The 17987-nt window shown below is 40.0% G+C and overlaps 1 protein-coding gene and 1 non-coding gene across 2 annotated transcripts in view; one reads left to right on the forward strand and one right to left on the reverse strand.

Annotated features, from left to right (window-relative positions):
• LOC119557543 overlaps positions 1-17987 on the reverse strand; it is a 57926-nt gene that overhangs the window by 37013 nt on the left and 2926 nt on the right. The window contains exon 2 of the mRNA XM_037870316.1: positions 5372-5417. The gene's annotated coding sequence lies outside the window, so the exon portion shown is untranslated. The remainder of the gene's footprint in view (positions 1-5371; positions 5418-17987) is intronic.
• On the forward strand, positions 12943-13015 carry Trnaf-gaa. Its single transcript has one exon. It is a non-coding gene; the product is annotated as a tRNA-Phe (tRNA).

A 17987-nucleotide genomic window follows, 5' to 3' on the forward strand; every position in this document is an offset into this window, starting at 1 on the left:
CCAGGACTTAGTGCACCCGAGCGCAAAAATGTAAAATTCTGTGTGAGCCCTAAGGACTTTTAGTCCCTTTTTCTGAAAGAGGGGGGTTTCGGGTATAAACCAGCACTGACTGATGCTCGCCTGTTGACACTCTTCGATGGCTTTTCCAGCCAGAGGAGCACTTCACCAATCACCTGAGGTTTGGAGCCTTAACCCCTGTCATCGGCATATTTATTGGCAAAAAACGGAGCTAAAATAATGAGCTACTTAAAAGAAATATGTATGCAGTTGGTTGGGCTGGTTGGTTGGTTGGCTGGTTGGTTGGCAACCAAAGTGCAGCTAGGAGCAAAATGCATCAAGTTGGGGGGCTAATGCGCATTTGCCTACTACCCACGAACAGATCCTGCATATATACCCACCCCCCACCACCCAGAAAAGACTATAAATTTCCGGAAAAATGGGGGGGTGCTAGGTGTTTTTTAGGGGGTGATGCAGTCGGAAAGAGGACTCGATTGACGGGATTTCTGGCCCGGGTAGTCTAATGATGGCTGCTCTCGTCTGCGAGGAGGGCTCAGCAGCTCAGCAGCTCACCAGCTCACCAACTAAGACAAACTAAAGGAAGACATGAAAATTTTCGATATCCGTGCCTAACGACTGAGTGTGAGTGTGTGTGCGGCAATGAGATTTTAAGAGCTTCCTTCTTCCTTTCTAAGCAAAAATTTGCTATCGCCATTGGCAGGCCGAGAAGCAGTGAAAAATACTATATTACAAGGTACGTATATATACATCTATATATAGTATATATAGCTCTAACGAGCTATCCGCCGCCGATTCCAGGGGGAAATTGACGGGGTTTTTAAGGAGGAAATGGAGGGGGGGATGAGGAGGAGCTTGGTTAGGAGGACCTGGGGACTTGGCCCGATTTGCTGCTTGTCTTGCATTTAATGTCACACGCTTCATTATTTCTAATTGGCAAATTTTCAATCAGCAAACGAACAGCCTTGGACCTTCGCAGGGGTAGGGGGGGGTTGTAACTGGGGGGTTGGGTGGTTTTTGGGTGGCCCGGCCTATTCCCAGCGCGTAAATTTGGCTGTGCTGTGACTTAACAACTTCAGAATTCAATTATGCGACACAGAGTGAAATCAACATTATTGATAAGCCGCAAGGACAACGGAAGAAATGGGGGGGGGAGAGATGGGGATAGATATGGCAGGGGAAGTGAAATATACTTATAGAGAAGGAGGGGCCAGACCTAAGTCGCAGTCCCAACTAACCGAGAAAAGTTTGCCTCCTGGAGAACCAGGACCTCGGAACGAGCAGGACCACGACGAACCAGGCCAACAAAAGAAAACGTAATGCGCAAATTATCGTAATTATAAATTAAGTCGACGTCGGTTTGCTTTCGCAAAAAAAAAAAAAAAAAAAAAAGAAAAGGGGCGAAGAGGCGCAGTTGAAATGTTGGAAAATGTAATGAAAAATACTTTTTGCACAGACCAACCCAACCGCCATACCGCCATACCGCCCACCGCCTGACTGGCATTCGAAAATAGATTTCCACTATATATACGTATATAACGACCAGTAATTCTCTGGGCTTCGGGGAAGTTTGGAACGACCGGAGGTCTTACAAAGTTGCGTCTTCTTCGCTGTGTAAAGTGGAAAACTTTTTCCAGCGCTATCCCCACTAACCAGTTCCCCTTTAACGCAGAAAAAAAAAGTAGAGAAGCGGAGATATACTCTATATATATATATATAAAGCGGGGGGGGAAGGAACAAACAACTAAAGCTTTACCCAAAGCTTGTGAAAATTTCACTTACTGTTGTTGCCTGGGGCTGTAAATGAAGCCATTTTGCGGGATGTTTGGGGGGGGGGGATGTTGAAGTTTTGGGGTTCTGAGCTACCGTTATGATGCCCCAGCTAACTCAGCATTATTGGGTCGAGCACTTCTAATTGCTGGAGTAGTCCCCCCACCCCACTCAATCTCAATCTTTGCACGCATATTCTTTGGCCATAAACCAAAAGCGTTAATTGAGCGCCGCAGCCAAAAGTCTCAGACAAAACAGTAACATTAAATAGATACAAGGATGGAATCTTCAAAACAATTGAAACGTCTCAAGATTTTGGGGGCTTTTGAGGAGAAGGAGGAGCCACTTGGTAAAATTTACAACTTTTTGGGGGGTGGGGTTACACAAAAGTGGCGGCTATTAAAAATGTTGCTGTCGTTTGTTGGCCGAAACTAAAATGAATTCTGGGCATAAGAAATCGTTAGAAATAAATGCCCAGAAAATCACAACGAACTTGACATGCTCTCTATACAAACTTAAAATACAGGGTGTTTAGGAAAAATGGAAAATCCTTTTATCAATTATTAGTTTTTAAAGTTCTTAGCTCATTTTAATTTTTTTTTTAACTAAACAGCGACTTTTCACTCTACTCAGCACAGTTCAATCCTTCGATTTATGAAGATATACGGCGGCAATCTTGGGCAAATACTTTCTAAAAAATTGCCACTTATATGAGGGGCCCATATAGCAATTTTCACGGGGTTATCTTCGCAGGCCGATCACTTCGGGAATAGGAAATGCCCCACTTTCCACGCGCGCCACATACACTTTCTCCCAGACATATCCCGCCCTGGGGTATCATCAGCACATCCACAGCACCCCAACCACCCACACTTTCTCCACCCCGTCGACTGACTGATGGATGTCCTGGCCGGAGGCATTTTCCTCTGTGCATAAGTAGCTGGGAAATTAACGCCAAAAAGGACGGGGAGCGGGGCAATCGTAGTGCGTGCGAAAAGGCACAAAAAAAAAACAGAGAAGAAGGCTAAGACAGCGATTGATGCGTGACAGGGGGTGGAAAATGGGAAATGGGGTGGCAATGGGTTTGGCTTTTCCAGGCGAATTCCATTGAATGGTTATAAATTGAAAATGACTAAATGAAATGAGTAAATATTGACAGATTGACTGAAGTTGGCAGGCAACGGCAGCATTCCCTCTCGGGTCATTCCGATTCGCCCAGCCACCCAACCATCCAACCAGTTTGACAAGGCTAATTTGTTGATTTGCTTCAATTTGGTTTTCAGCTTTCCGCACTTTCCTTCTTTTTTTTTCCTTTATTTTCGCCTCTTACCCTCGATCTAATCTCGTTATTTTTGTCATTAGCATTCGAGTTTTGTTCCATTTTAGTCGATTCTATTCGGTGTCTGTTTCGGTCAGCTGGAGGAGCATCGTAGAAAGTTTTTTGTCCGGCTAATGAGCTTAGACTTTCGGAGTGGGAGTGGCCGAAAGTGAACGGAAGTAATTATAATGGCTGCGGACATGATTTTTGGCATTCTAATTGAATCCAGGGTGGGCGAGAGCCCCTTCCCAACTTGGCAATGGGTGCTTGGCAATGGCAAGAAAAATGGTATGCACTTCACAAGAAATAAAAAAAATAAAAACCATTCAATTTATGGACCAGAAAGTCAAAAAAATGTATTATACAATTATTCTGTATTGGTAATTTTGTTCCCAGAAATAAGAGTATAATGCATCCAAAAATAGCACAACAAAGAAATAGGGGATATCTATATCAATAATAAAATCAGGTATGAGCTTATTTTTATCGTTTTTCTCGGAAGCAGAACTCTATTGAATTATGGCGCATATACAAAAAAAGCAAACAACTTAAAATTGATTTATAAAAATACGCCAAGCCAGGCGAATCAATTATATTTTAAAATTTCCAATGCTAACAGTGCGTATACGTAATTTGGTAACTATGAAAAACTGTTGCAAATTTTTTCGGCTAGATTTTTATTAGGCCAAAATATGCAGTAAATAAAAATATTTTTTATGTGAACACTGCGTATACGTAATTTTTTAGTACACGCAAAAAGTGTTGCCTACTTTTTCGGATGGCCAATGAAAAAAAATTCAAATATTATTTTAACTGGTAAAGGATTAAAAAAGTGCCTCTGATTGATAAAGTGTCCATCACTGGATTTCATAAGTTAATAAGAAACATTTAACAACTTGCAATCGAAACTCCACAAAAATAAAACGGCACTTTACAGCAGCACAACTCCCTTGAAATTGACTCCAAAAACTCCTTAGATAAACCAAATCAGCTTATTCAAGGCCACCCTCATCTGCAAATATAACCCCATAAATAGACTCCTTTTTGCTTTTTTGCAGTAATAACAGACAGTATCAACATTCACTCCCCCATGCAATGCAATGAATATATATGTACTAAGAAAATATAGGTTCAACAAACACAGACACTGGGGTCTTAGGTAAGACATATGCCTCACGTCTGATCCCCCTGGTTTATCTGAGCATCCAACTAGACCTTCTATATGGCATTGGCCGTATAATAAATCGAAGTCACGACAAATATAAATAATAAAATGTATTTTATTTTATTCTGTTTCGTTTCGTTTGCATTTCAACGTGCTTTTAGTACATAAATCTCGGGCTTAGCAGCGGTCGGAAGACCAAACCCAAACCCAAACCCAAACTCAAAGGCAGCCAGGGGAAATAAAATACATAGAAAATAAAATAAAAATAAGTAAATAAAATAAAAGTTGGGGCGCCTGAAACAACAGACACGAGTCGTGGGTCGTGGGTCGTGGGCCGTGGGCATCAAACCTATCCTATACCACCCCATACCACCCCATACCATCCCATACCATCCCATCCTATCCCGCCGTATGAATATTGTTTGTGCATATATAATAAAAAATAAAAAACAGCAATGGGCAAAGACAAAACAAAGAGCAAAGGAAGAAGTAACAATAACAAATCCAATATTAGATGGCTATAACAACAATGCGTTCAAGTATGAAGCAGGGGCGTCGAAAAGGGGCGAAAGGGGTTCGGTGTGGAGGGCTATTTTGAGGGGGATTGCCCACTGGTACCGGCAGCTGGTGCCAAGCGAACCGAAGCAAAGTCTGATGTACACGTTTATGGCTATTTGCGATTTTCCGAGCAGCAGCTCAATAAAAGAGACGACTCGACTAGGAAGGGCCAAGCCGAAAACAATGAGAGACGATACAGTCTACACCGAGAAAAAAACATACGCACACAAAATGAAACAAAAAACAGGAGTAAAATTATTATTCCTAGGATTTAAAACATGTATTGTTAACTAGAACCATCTAATATTTTATAATCTTTAAAATGGAAAGCTGTTAAAATAGTACACTGGAAGAACTAGCTACAGTTTTAGATTTGAAAACAGGGTTGCATTTTCAGAAAGTACAACTCTCCGAACAATTTTTATTGGCTTATACTTTTTTTTTAAATATTTTTTGAGCCTGTTTTTCCTCCTAAAACCTCGCATATGATGGCATATTTTCCTCTGAGTACTTTAATGGGAAATATTTTTGATAAATTTTCTTACCTGAAGGAAGCGTTGATGAGTTCTTCAAAAGCTGTAGTGATTTAATCTGAAATGAGAAAAAAAAACATTTAATTTTAATATACAAATAGAATCTAAATTAAAATTGTTCGACTTTGCTTAAGATACTCAAGCAATAAATAGTAAGTCCAGCCGATTCCTTTCATCAAATTAAGCTTATAAAATTCCTACAAATACACAAATATCTCCCCTATTTTTTTCAGTGTGGGACAATAGAAAGCACGTCAAAATCAAGCTGCTAGGGAGTGTTAACCATGGACAAAAGTTCCCCTCCGTCGAATGAAGCTTATTTCGAGGTGATTTTAAAGGCATTAAGGGAAAGTGGCAGACGAAAATCCGAAGGGTGTTGGGGGCGATGGCTCAAGCTGAAGTGGATAATCATCAAATGATGCTACAATTACCTTTTTTCCCCCCAAAAAACCGAGCATCGTGCCATAATCAAGAGCAATAAAACATAATAGGAACCTTTTCCCCGACCACCAATATTCCAAAGGGTCTTTGGAAAACTACTACTTCTTCTTAACGAGCAGGGTTGCCACCCACTTTCGACCGTTAACCAGGCCGCCAAGTGTTGCCAAGTGTATCCGAAAATGTTCTGCACTAACACTCAAAATCTAATTTATATCACGTTAATGAGCTTTTATGTCAAATTTTTGCGTGTCGGTTTGAGGCAAAAGTTTTCCTAAAGGTCGAGATCCAATAAGAGGGCTACCCAGCCAAAAAAAAAAAAACAAAAACAAAAGGTTTTCGGAATGCCAAATGCTCCAAAAACTGTCCATTGTAAAAAAGTTCGCCCATAGCTTATCAAACCAAATTTGTGGCAATAAAACGAAATGGTAACGGAGAACATGGAATGACAGGATTTCGGGCAGATATTCCTGCCCAAAAAGGGAAGAATACCCCATGACTAAGCCAATAACCGAAAGGTTATTTAATATTTGGCAGTGGCGTGGCCTCAAAAAAGAAAGTATATATATCCTTTGCTTGCCCCATTTCTCCTCTTATTTTCCACCGATTTTCCACCGCCCAGATTCTCCGCCAAATTCGAGCCAAGTTCGCACTTTTTCTTTCCGCTCCTTCCGCTTTTCCCACGAAAACACACACAAAACATCAAAGCCGGTGAAAGGCGCCGCCAAGGACGAGGGCGTGGCCAGACTTTCGCCCATTTCTCCCTCTATTTTTTTAGTTTATTTTCTGTTTCTGTTTTTCTTTTTTTTTTTTGAGTTGGGTACTCCAGCCATCGACGGCCTGCGGCCAAATATTAAACAAATCTAAGCAAAACGAAACGAAACGAAACGCATTGCAAAGTTGTCAACTTGCTCTGATAACACGCCCCGTACCCCCCAGAAAAAGAGAGATATACCCATCCCATCCGTATCCGTACCCCTACATCACACCGCAGAATCCCAAACCTCCGGCAGTCCACGGATTTTGTGTTCGCTGCCTTTTGTTTGGCAGGAGAAAAACGAGAAAAAGGCAAAACATTCGCAAATTTAAATGCAAATTACCAGACAAAACTGATGAGCAGAGTTGGCACGACGGGGGAGCAGGGTGCCGAACAAAAGTGTGTACCAAAGTATTGACAGTATAGAAAATAATGGCCCAAATAAAGTCGAAACAGGTGCCTCTCCACAATAAGCTGGGTGGAAAAGTGGAAATGCTGCGGAAAATCTGCGGGCGGAGAGCTCGGCATATAATGTAGGGAATAAGCGGCAGCATATGTTGCGGAAAACTAAATCAAAATTTTGTTAATGTGACTCTAATGGCAGCTAATATACACATATGATAATGGAAATATTGCAAACAAATATTATACATTACAATATAAAGATGGTACAAATTATTTTTAGACAAAAAACAAATTCATTAAAACTTTAATAATAATATTTTGTAGGATCTTCAAAGGTATTACTCACATATAATTCCTTAGGAACTATAAAAAATATTATTATATACTGTCATATGAATAGTGAAATATTGCAAACAAATATTATACATTACAATATAAAGATAGTACAAATTATTTCTAGACAAAAAACAAATTCATTTAAGCTTTAATAATTTTTCTTTAGGATCTCCAAAGGTAGTACTGACATATAATTCCTTATGAACTATAAAAAATATTTTTATAAACTGTCTTGAGTTGAACTCCCAGTCGATATGCCTTACATTTTATCGGCGGAGACAAATCTCGGCTCATTTGGAGCCTTTCAGTGTGTTTAGAATAGCGATACATGATTACTCCCAGCTCGGTAGTTGTGAAACGCCCTCACCCGCCCACATAAACCCACACACACGCATGCACACACACACACAAAGGGAGTAGGCACACACATACACACACACAGGCACAGGGGAAAAGACTTGCTGGCTCGGCACGCACATACGCAATATTTTGATGCGATTTTGTGGCTCGCCAAATGATTTCGCTGATGCTCATTCCACAGACCCCATTTGGGGGGGGGGGGGTTTCCAAAGGGCGGGGCCTTCAGGGAGAAGGGGGCGTGGCATGGCAAAGGGAACAGCAGACGGGCATTGGGATTTGCTGCCATGTGACAACATGACAAAGTTCTCCAGCAGCCAGGAGATTTGTACCGTGCCGCACCCCTCACTTCTCAACCAGGTTTTTCGCTCAGTGTTTACCCGCCATTAACCCTCCACACACACATAAGCCCCCTTTCCACTTTTTCCCCCACCCATGTTGGTCAGATCCCATGGAGGTTTTCCCTGGCATTCGTTTGTTGCTCTGCTCGCAAAAAAAAAAGATTCTAGAGTGAATGCATATTCAGTACACCTCCATTTAGTGACACAAATGTCAGGCTTTACCTCCTTATAAACCCAAAACTGTTGCCCTTTGTACTGGGCTTATATTGCATTCATCATTGGGAAAACATGTGCAGCAAGAAAAGCGTCAATGGTAGAATTACCCAACCCAAAAATAATTAAATGCAACCCAAATGCAAATTACAGTGATAGTATTACCTTAAAAAACAAAGTCAAAGGCGAAGGCCTCCGCAGCCAGTGCTCGGAAATTTAGTATTAAGTTAAACATTGTATGATAAGCTTAATTTGCTAAATAAATAAATAAATATATACAATAAAGGTGTGAAAATTAGCAAGCACCATAAATATATAGCTAAAATATGTTCAACATTAGCTCAGCAATTTAGAGCACAACAGCTTAAAACTGCCCTCAAGTTATGAATCATAACTTATGATAAATACTGAACAGAAAAAAAACACTGAATATAGTCAAATTAAATGTTAAAAATACGTCTTTTAGATCATTAAGCTATTACTTAAGCATATTTTTATAAAAAAAAATATTTCGGCTTAAAAGCCACAGCCTGGGGTTTTTATATTTCATTTTTTTTTTGACCCTAGCACTTTGGCAGCAAAAAGAAAACTGCGAATGGGCGGTGCCCAAATCATTCAAGGCAACTACTTCCAAATGAGCTATTCCAGCATTATGAATGGGCGTGGCCATCAAGTGTAACTCCTTTATTTGTTTAGTACTCATAAATACGGGTTTCATTCGTTTCGAGGGCTCTGCATGCCAGCCACTCGCCGAATAAACAGAACATTCATTCGGTCCACAGCCAAAGACAATTTCTGGATGCCATAGTGGCCCATAATTCAGGCAACTGAATCAGCACTTGACTCCGGACGCGGGACTCCGGACTTCAGGACCTCGGACTCCGGTCTCTGACTTTGTCCTGTCCCTACTCAAAATTCACAAAAATTTATGCACTCCTCCGCTCCTATTATATATGTATATGAAAGATACAGCCATATTGTATATATATATATATATGTTTGAGCGTTATTACATTTGAGCCCGACTGCTCTGCGCTCTGACCATATCTCGTCGGGGTCCCATATTCCCAACTAACCAAGCGACAAACTTCATGACAGAACCTTTTTTCCCCCGCAGCCCTTTTACACACAGCTATTTATTTATGTGGGCGGCGGTGGCGGGGTAAATTTGCTAAAAATCGTGCGAGACACTGCGTTGAAATAAAAACGAAATTTATTATTTATTTATTTCGTTATCACTTTGTATGCGACACAAAACCGCACAGTTCCCCATTCGGAATGCCCCAGACTTTGGCCACAATGGGACTGGGCCACAAAAGTGACAGGTTGTGAAGCTGAGGCAAACCAATTGCTACCCACCAAGGAAATAAAAGTAATAGTTCGCTATATGGTCGGTGTTTTTTTGGCTTAAAGCCAGATAGAGAGGGACCCAAAAGCACTACCCACTCTATTACCCGTTTCGCCATCCTGAGCACGCATTTGCGATTAGAAAAAGGATACACGTAATTTTTTGTCGGACGTCCTTTTTACGAGTTCTCGGTCCGCTCGTAATAAAAGTGCGAACGGCGGCAAGGTGACAAGTTAGCGGTTATTATTATGCCAAACGCCCACCAACGACTCGCCCCACCACCGCCCCCCTTCACAGCCAAAATAAAATAAAATAAAAAGGAGAGAAAACCTTTCACCGACGACAAGCGCATTTACAATGGATTTGTTTTTGAATTGGAATTGGTTTTGCTTTCGGGTATTTTCGGTATTCCATATTGGATATTCCGTTTTGGATTACTCACAGCAATTCACCGTTCAATACGCTGAGAAAAACATTTGAGTTTTGAATGTAAAACAAAACCTTGAACAGATCAGGAGGCTTCTTTACAATTAACAGTGTGACCAAACTAATAAAACAACACAGTGTGACCTTACATTGCAACATCTGGTAGGAATTAGTTTATTTTTGGGAAGAGTTATAAGATTGGGCAAAACAATAGTGGTTAATTTACTTCAACAAAATATGGTTCTGACGTCATTTTTCTAAGCGTACTCTCATGCGTTATTCGCTTTGCCTTTGGGTCGCATTGATGGCGTTTTTAATGGCCTTGTCTGTGGCACTTCGACGGGATTCCTTGTGGTCGGGGTCACCGGGTTTTCGGGGGGTGAGTCGGGTCAAACGTTACGTTGAGAGCTGTGCTAAGAAGTCGCACTAGGCAGACAATGGCGTACACAAGAAACTGGGGATAAATCAATGTTTGGTTATTACCGATAACGATTATTTGGGTCACAACGAGGGCAATTACTCGAAAAAAGTTTGCTAAGCGATTGATAGGGTTGGATGGGTTCCCAAAATGACTATTGATTGAAAGAAACTGTTTTTAAGAGTAAGCAGATACATTTTAGCCCTATTTTGTCTCCTTAAAATTATTTTAAAATGACAAATTCTAAAAATAAAATGGACAAATGTTTTTTTTCCGCGAATCATAAAGTCATAACCTTATTGGAACATAAAAAAATATGCAAAAAGGTTGATCCTCTCTTAAATAACCAATTTTAATGAAGATTATAAGAGAATTCAACCACCAATTCATAGAGGTACCCCACTTAAAAATCGGTAACCAACAGATCAAGTTATGGAATTTAGAAGTCCAGTTTTGGGTTTCCACTCTGAAATCCAATGAAAATATGGAACAATCAAACATGAAAGTAGGCTTGCATTTGGACCCTCATTTGAAATACGAAAAAATCGAACATGAAAGGCGGTAAAATTTTGACCCATTTTTTAAAAGAAAAATGTTAGTGTAGACCATTACAGAATTCAACCACAAACTCAGAGGTAACAATCTCCAAAATCGGGATCCAATTACCCAAGTTATGAAATCTATAAGTAGTTTTGGGTTACCATTTTAAATAGCATTGGAATTACGGTAAAATCGAATTTATTGGGGAACATTTTCGATGATTTGATTTGAAATAAAGATTTCTCCAGTCCTGGCTAGCATTTCACGGATCGATAAAGTTCCTTCTCTCGCTCACATCGATGACATAGTGACGATTCTCTCCACATAACCCTGGCATCGGGTAGACGGCCTTCTCCACCTTCTCTCACAGGGACAAGGATAGGCTGCACTCGGTTTAGAGCTCCTGGTACTTGGAATGGAACTGGAGACTGATGAGCAGCTACCTGCCAAGCGGTAGACGTCCCTGACTCCTTATCCGGAGTCCTCATTTTCGATAAGTCGCAAGCGGCAGATCAAATCTTGGCCGTCGTAGGCCAGGATGTCGTCTCTACCCCTGTTGAAAGCCTTGGCTACGTGGATTGCCTCCAAAAGGATGACAGCGATGATGTGGTCCTCTCGCAGGCATTCCACGTAGCTAAAGACTTCAACAGGAACAGAGCTGACATCCTGGCCTTCGACGGCCAAGATTTACAATTACTCGAGAAAATGTAACTCCGAGAGATGACCTAAAAATTTACCAATAAGTCTATTGACTTCGTTTATTAATACTTTCAAAAACAAATGTTACAAAAATTTAAGGAAAATCCGAAGTTGTTCACTGGACGAGGTCGGAAGTTGTAATGAATGTTAAGCCCCATGGCTAGACGAACAAGGCCTTGAAGTTTCGTAGTTAGCCAACTTCGTTTACAATTTCCGTTACAAAATTGAAAATATTTTGTTAAGGAAAGTCAAATTTGTTTTTTCCTCGTCTTAAAACCATAAAATATAAATATTTTAAACTTAAACTGTTGGCTGGGCATTGATAAACTTAATTTAGCTAGCTGGACATTAAAGGAGTCATTTATTGTGGTGTGTCCCATGAGTTTACAATTATACGAATTATTTAGTCAGCCATCAATGGTTGCACTCTAATTCCATACCCTCCATTGGGGCATAATGGTGAGCGTATTTATCCAATTAAAATTGTTATGCACAACTTTTCGTTAGCTGCAAAACAAGTACACTATAGTGGGATAAATTGCTAAGGGATTTTCCCTTTATCTTTCGATAAATATGCATACTGCAAAGTTAGTAATCAAGTGCAAATACTTTGACAATCACATTGTTAGTCACGCAGCCGCCGCCCCTCCAGATAGTTTTTCCATTTACCAGCTAACGCCCCCAACGCAACCATTTTCTACGCCCCTGCTTTTTGCCCCGATCCGATACCCGCTGCGAACTTGAAGCCTTAGCGTTGTGTCCAAAACTATTTGAGCGTCAAAAGTTTGCCTCAAATTACCGTCGCGCTACATAATTCAGGAAAACTTTGCCCGCCGCTCAACTGGAGCTAGAATGCAGATGCAGATGCCAAAGCCAAAGCGAAAGCCAAATGCTGAACCTGCAGCCAGCTGGGCACTTGGAAAAATTAAAAACGAATCGCTTTCACCATCATTATTACATTCTTAATTGTGTCTCGGTGATGTTAACAAACGCATCTTACGAAGATTACATTTTTTAAATCAAAAACCTAACCTTGAGATATTTTTTTAACTGTGATACAAGCAAACGCGTTTAGCTAAAGAAAAATTCAAATATTTTAAAATGTTAAAGGAAGTTGCAGTACTTCTTATAAGCAAATGTTATTTATTGGTTCTTATCTCCTATGATTTTATTAATTTAATATTTTTTTATTTAACACACAAAAGCTGATATGAATCATATACTATTTATAGTACCGAATAAAAAGTCTTATCTCCAGTTCTGCACATTTAATCGCATGGATTTTTCGCCGGAAAGCTTTCAAGTGCCGAAATAGCTCAGTTGGGAGAGCGTTAGACTGAAGATCTAAAGGTCCCCGGTTCAATCCCGGGTTTCGGCATAACGAATTCTTTTTTTATAGCTGAAATATGATTTTCTATGTAAAACCAATATGGTTTTACTTAGAGAAGTGTACTAAAAATTAAAAGAAAAAGAATTAAATCAAATTTTTTGTCTTTAATTATAGTATTTTAAGGGCCTAGATTTTTTCCAGTGCACCAGCATATTTGGCGGAGTCGCATTCGCTGGCTGATTAGCGCGACAGCCGCCAGTTCAGTTGAGTTTGTTCGGTGCGCTCAGTTTGCTCAGTTTGTCAGCCTGTTTTGGCGGCACAGGGCGGCCAACTTTCCGCTAAACGTGCGCACGCCGGGCCAAATGAAAAGTTTTCAATAAGCTAAACACTTCAAGCTGCCAGACAGAAGTATTTCAGCGACTGACAGACGGACAGAAAGACAGACAGACACTTCGACTTTGGACGCTAATGAATTCGAGCGTGGTGCATAAAAATGCAGCACAGTTTTTGGCCAAAAAGTAGGGAGACTGAGACGGAGACAATGAGAGCTGCTACTTGAAACTATGCATTTAATTGATTTCGAGGGTGCCTTAAGCAAATAGAACGAGTCCTTTTCAAGACGCAGCCCGTTAAAATACTTGCCAGAGCAAATACTTGCACACACTCGTTTGGAACTCAAACGGGAGAGATCATCGGGCATCTTATGAAAATGTTTGCCTGGCATTCGAGCTCCGGCAAACTATCTCGTGCCGCCGCTCACCCAAATTGTTATGTGAGCTTAACTTAATTAGAAAAGGCCATAAAAACCCAAGTGGCATGTCCTGGCATACTGGAACAAGCGCTATTTAGATTTTATTGCGTCTTATATTTTATAAGCTAATGATTGTATTGGGGAATGGCCAGAGAGACCATGAGAAAAGAACAAATGAAAGCTATGTTTCGTATACACTTGAGTTCCCCAAATCTAAAATCTTAAATTAAAGTATTTTTTATTATATCTCTTACAATAAAAAAAAATGGGAAAACTCTCAAGTGAAATAGCAAACTTCAAGTATACCACTTGCCGAAGCACTTCACATGGTCTAAACTTCAATTCATTTTCTATCCGCGACGCAATTGCATCTCATTGGTTGCTATGCAAATAGCCATGCATTTAAATTAATCATACGCACTGTGTGCGCGTCTGTGTTTGTGTGCAAAATAGGTAACGGTTAACGGCAGCCATGATTGTGTGCGTTAAGTTAAGGTTGTGCATGTGCAATTTGCGAGATTGCTTTGCTGGGAAAACGGATGATCTGCATTCAATATCCCGAACTGCCATCAAAAGGCAGCTCTCAAGTGCCTACACACGGAAAAAGCAGTGTTGAATAAGTGGGAAAAATCCTATACTTTGATTTTTCCCTGCTATTCAATACGGCTTTTTTCGGCATCATTTAAGGAAACTTCACTTTCCAACACAAAATATTCAAATAACATATAATAAATGTATTGATTTTAAATAAATGATAAAACTGAAAAAAAGCCGTGTTGAATAACGGGGAAAAATCAAAGTAAAGACATCATTTAAGGAAACTTAACTTTGCAACACTAGATATTTAAAAAACACACTAAATATATTGATTTTAAATACATGAAAATGTCCATTTTAAATGCCCATAACTCAGTGTTAAATAACAGGGATAAATCAAAGTAAAGACATAATTTAAGGAAACTTCACTTTTCAACACTAAATATTTACAAGAAATATAATAAATATATTGATTTTAAATAAATGAAAATGCACATTTTAAATACCCATAACTCAGGAGACGAGTGACTTTTTACCAACCTCTTCATTCCCTTTTTGCAGGTGCATTGTGTTCGTAAGGAGTTAAGAAAAATAAGGTTAAGAAATCGCTTGATTCGCACACGCACACATGCAAGTGGCGCCCTTACCTTAATTTATGTGCACACTTTCAGTTTGAGCAGCACTGAAAATGTGTAAATGTGTCCCGCTTTCTGAGTGTGTGCGAGTGTGTTTGTGCCAGTGTGCTTGTGTTTGTGCCTCTGTTTGTCCTGGTGTTTGTGTATATAAATCAGCCCGGGAAGAGGAAGTGCTTAGCTTAGCTTAGCTAAGCAAACTAGTTCCAGTCCGGCACACAGCACCAACAATCGGAATCAAACTGAAACAACCAAGTTTTCTGGCCCGCAGCTAGCAATATTGGGCGAAACAAACACTGACCCACACTGCGGGAAAAACTCTGATAAAAAAACATTTTCCCAACACAGGAAAACTCCAAGTAACATATCTAAAGACTAACATTCCTTTTAAAAAGAATGCCACAAAGCATGCAGCATTTTATTTTATTCCGAAAGTACTTTAAAATTACTTGAAAATATAAACAAACAAATATTTAAATGTCTGATTTAAAAAATACGCCTAAAAGCATTCAGTTCCTTATTTTATTTCCCAAATCCTTTTTAAAAGGAAGATCGAATATAAATATTCAAAAATTAAAATACCTCCTTTACAACGCCTAAAAGTATGCAATTTTATTGTATTCCCAAAAAAAAATTGGTATAAATGATAGGATTTATGATAACTATATATTTCTGTGCATTCCAAAGCAATGAACATTATTGGCCCCCATAAGGGTTTGAAAAGTGCACTCTCATTGCCCATTAATTTACAAATTGTTTTATTTCGGCAAGTGTGAGCCATTTTCGTCACACTTTGTTTGCCATTCATAATGGCCACCATTTGTGTCGTTTCTACTATAAATTCACGTTTATTCCGCATTCATAATTGTTAAGTGGGTTTCCATAAAAGCCAGCCATTTGGCATTTCGATAAATAGCCAGCCCACCTATTTATGGCGGTAATTAAAAAGAGGATTTTTGGCCGGGGCATTTAAGGCTGGCTTTCTTTTTTCCCCATTTTTTCCGCCCGTTCTGGCTATTTTTTCCGAGTGTTACGGGTGCAAGGGGTTAAGCGGGAGGATAATCCAGAGACAAGACCCAGATCAGGCTATCCGGCAACCACTTAGGCCCAACCCCCCTCCCATTTCCCCCGCCCCTGGCACAGTTCTTGGCCCGCTTTTCTTCGCTCTTAGCTGGTTTTCTTGGGGCAGTGGCAGAGGCAACGGCAAAAGCAAAGAGTCGCCTTAACAAGCAGCTGGGCCTGACAACTGTTTGTTGCCCCGATATTATTTCCAGCCAGCAGTTTTAGTCGCTTGTCGTGTGCAGGGCTATTACCATTAGTTGTTGCTGTTTTTGTTGCCACTTGACACTAAACGAAAATGAAACTGAAAATTGTTTGGCCGAGCCGCAGGCGGCGACAGCCGTAAAACACAAATAAACAGTAAAGGCGATTGGCTAAGCCGAAGCCTGAATGTCCTTCAAGGAGGATTGTGTTCTTGGTATTCTGGTTCTGTTTCTGTTTCTGATAATAATAAACTACTCGGTACCAACAATTACTCAAACTTTGCACCACACATCTAGGGCTTATGCTTTGGATTAAATTCCCTGGCATTTGGTAAAACAAAATTGATGCAGGTAAACAACAAACAAGTTTTGTTGCATTTCATAATGGAGTTTATATATTTTCCATAAAAACTAAAAATCATTTCCCAGAAGGTAAACAGGTTTAGCAAACCGCAACCATTAAAAGTTTGGTTTTGAGGATATAGTTCAATCTAGGTATAAAAATTCCCAACTTTTTTTGGTAGTTTTTTAAAAGGTTTCTTCTGATTAGTTAACTTCTAAAATCAAATCCAGTTTCAAACCGGGTATCGAGTGTAAGGAAACCACATAAATAAATTTTAGATTAAAAATCAAAAACCAACTCTAATTCAATCAAAAGTTTCGAGCTGTATCTTTTGTAGCTTCCTGGCATAATGATGATTTTGAATGTGTTAAATAGTATGGTGTCTGTTGGTTTCCCCGGAGTCCTGCCACAGTGCATATGCTTCGGTGTCCTGGGAAAATTGTTGTGGCAAGGCAGTTGGGAAATGTTTACAGTTTCACAGGCACTTGAAAAACTTCACCACCGCCACTCCCCCGCATTTCGCCGGCCGCCCCCCCTTTCTCTCATGGCTTTTACTTGGCCAGGTTATTTATAGCTGTCGCTCGTTTGTTGTACGTATTTTTTAATAAGTTGTTTTTGCCTGTCGCTCGGTTTATATTTTGCATAAATTATGTCAGCCAACCAACCAACCCCACACCCCCTCGAGATCCGCCCACTTTCTACCGCTTTCGCCCAGCGACAACGCTTTAAAGTTTTAATGGCTCTCTGCCTAGGATTCGGTGTATGTGCATGTTTGTTTGTTTGCCTGCTTGTGTTTTATTAATGAGCTGCGCCAAATTAAGTTAAATGTGTGTGAGATATCTGTGTGTTTGTTTGCAAGTTTGCATATTTAAATGTTGCAAGCTGTCGCTGTCCCTGTCGCTCCTTTGCCCTTTAATACACAAAGAATAAATTTGAAATCTACTTTCAATATTGGTGTTTCTACAAATTGATCTTTTCGGAAAACGCAATGTGACCATGCCTGTTATTGAGTATTTTTGAGTGACCGTTCAACGTGCAGGTATTTTAACCTTTTCTAACGATTCTCTTATGAAAACTATCAATTTATCAAAACTTTATATTATCAACCTTTCTATTGTAACCTTTCATATAACATATTCTATTTAAGCCCACTTCCCATTTATATGTATATTTTCTCAGCGTGTAGCATCTGTCAACTCCCTCCTTTGGCCACCGTCCATTTCAGTTTGACATTTATCATTTATAATTGTTTTGACTATGGCAAAGGGACTTCCGAGTCCGAGAATCTGTGACCGAAAAACAGGGGGGCGGGCGGGGTGAAAGTGGGCGTGGCTGGGAGGCTAAAGGGATTCATGTAACGGTTTTCTTTGTGCATGCATATATTTTGACATTTTGACATGCATTAAATCAGTCAAGCGTAAGCCACTTTGAGCTCCGTCTTTGACTCTGCGGTGCACGCTCAGCTGCTCTAGTTCCGTCTCTTTCCTTTGAACTC

The sequence above is a fragment of the Drosophila subpulchrella genome, chromosome X (genome assembly GCF_014743375.2).
Source record: "Drosophila subpulchrella strain 33 F10 #4 breed RU33 chromosome X, RU_Dsub_v1.1 Primary Assembly, whole genome shotgun sequence".
Classification (NCBI taxonomy): domain Eukaryota; kingdom Metazoa; phylum Arthropoda; class Insecta; order Diptera; family Drosophilidae; genus Drosophila; species Drosophila subpulchrella.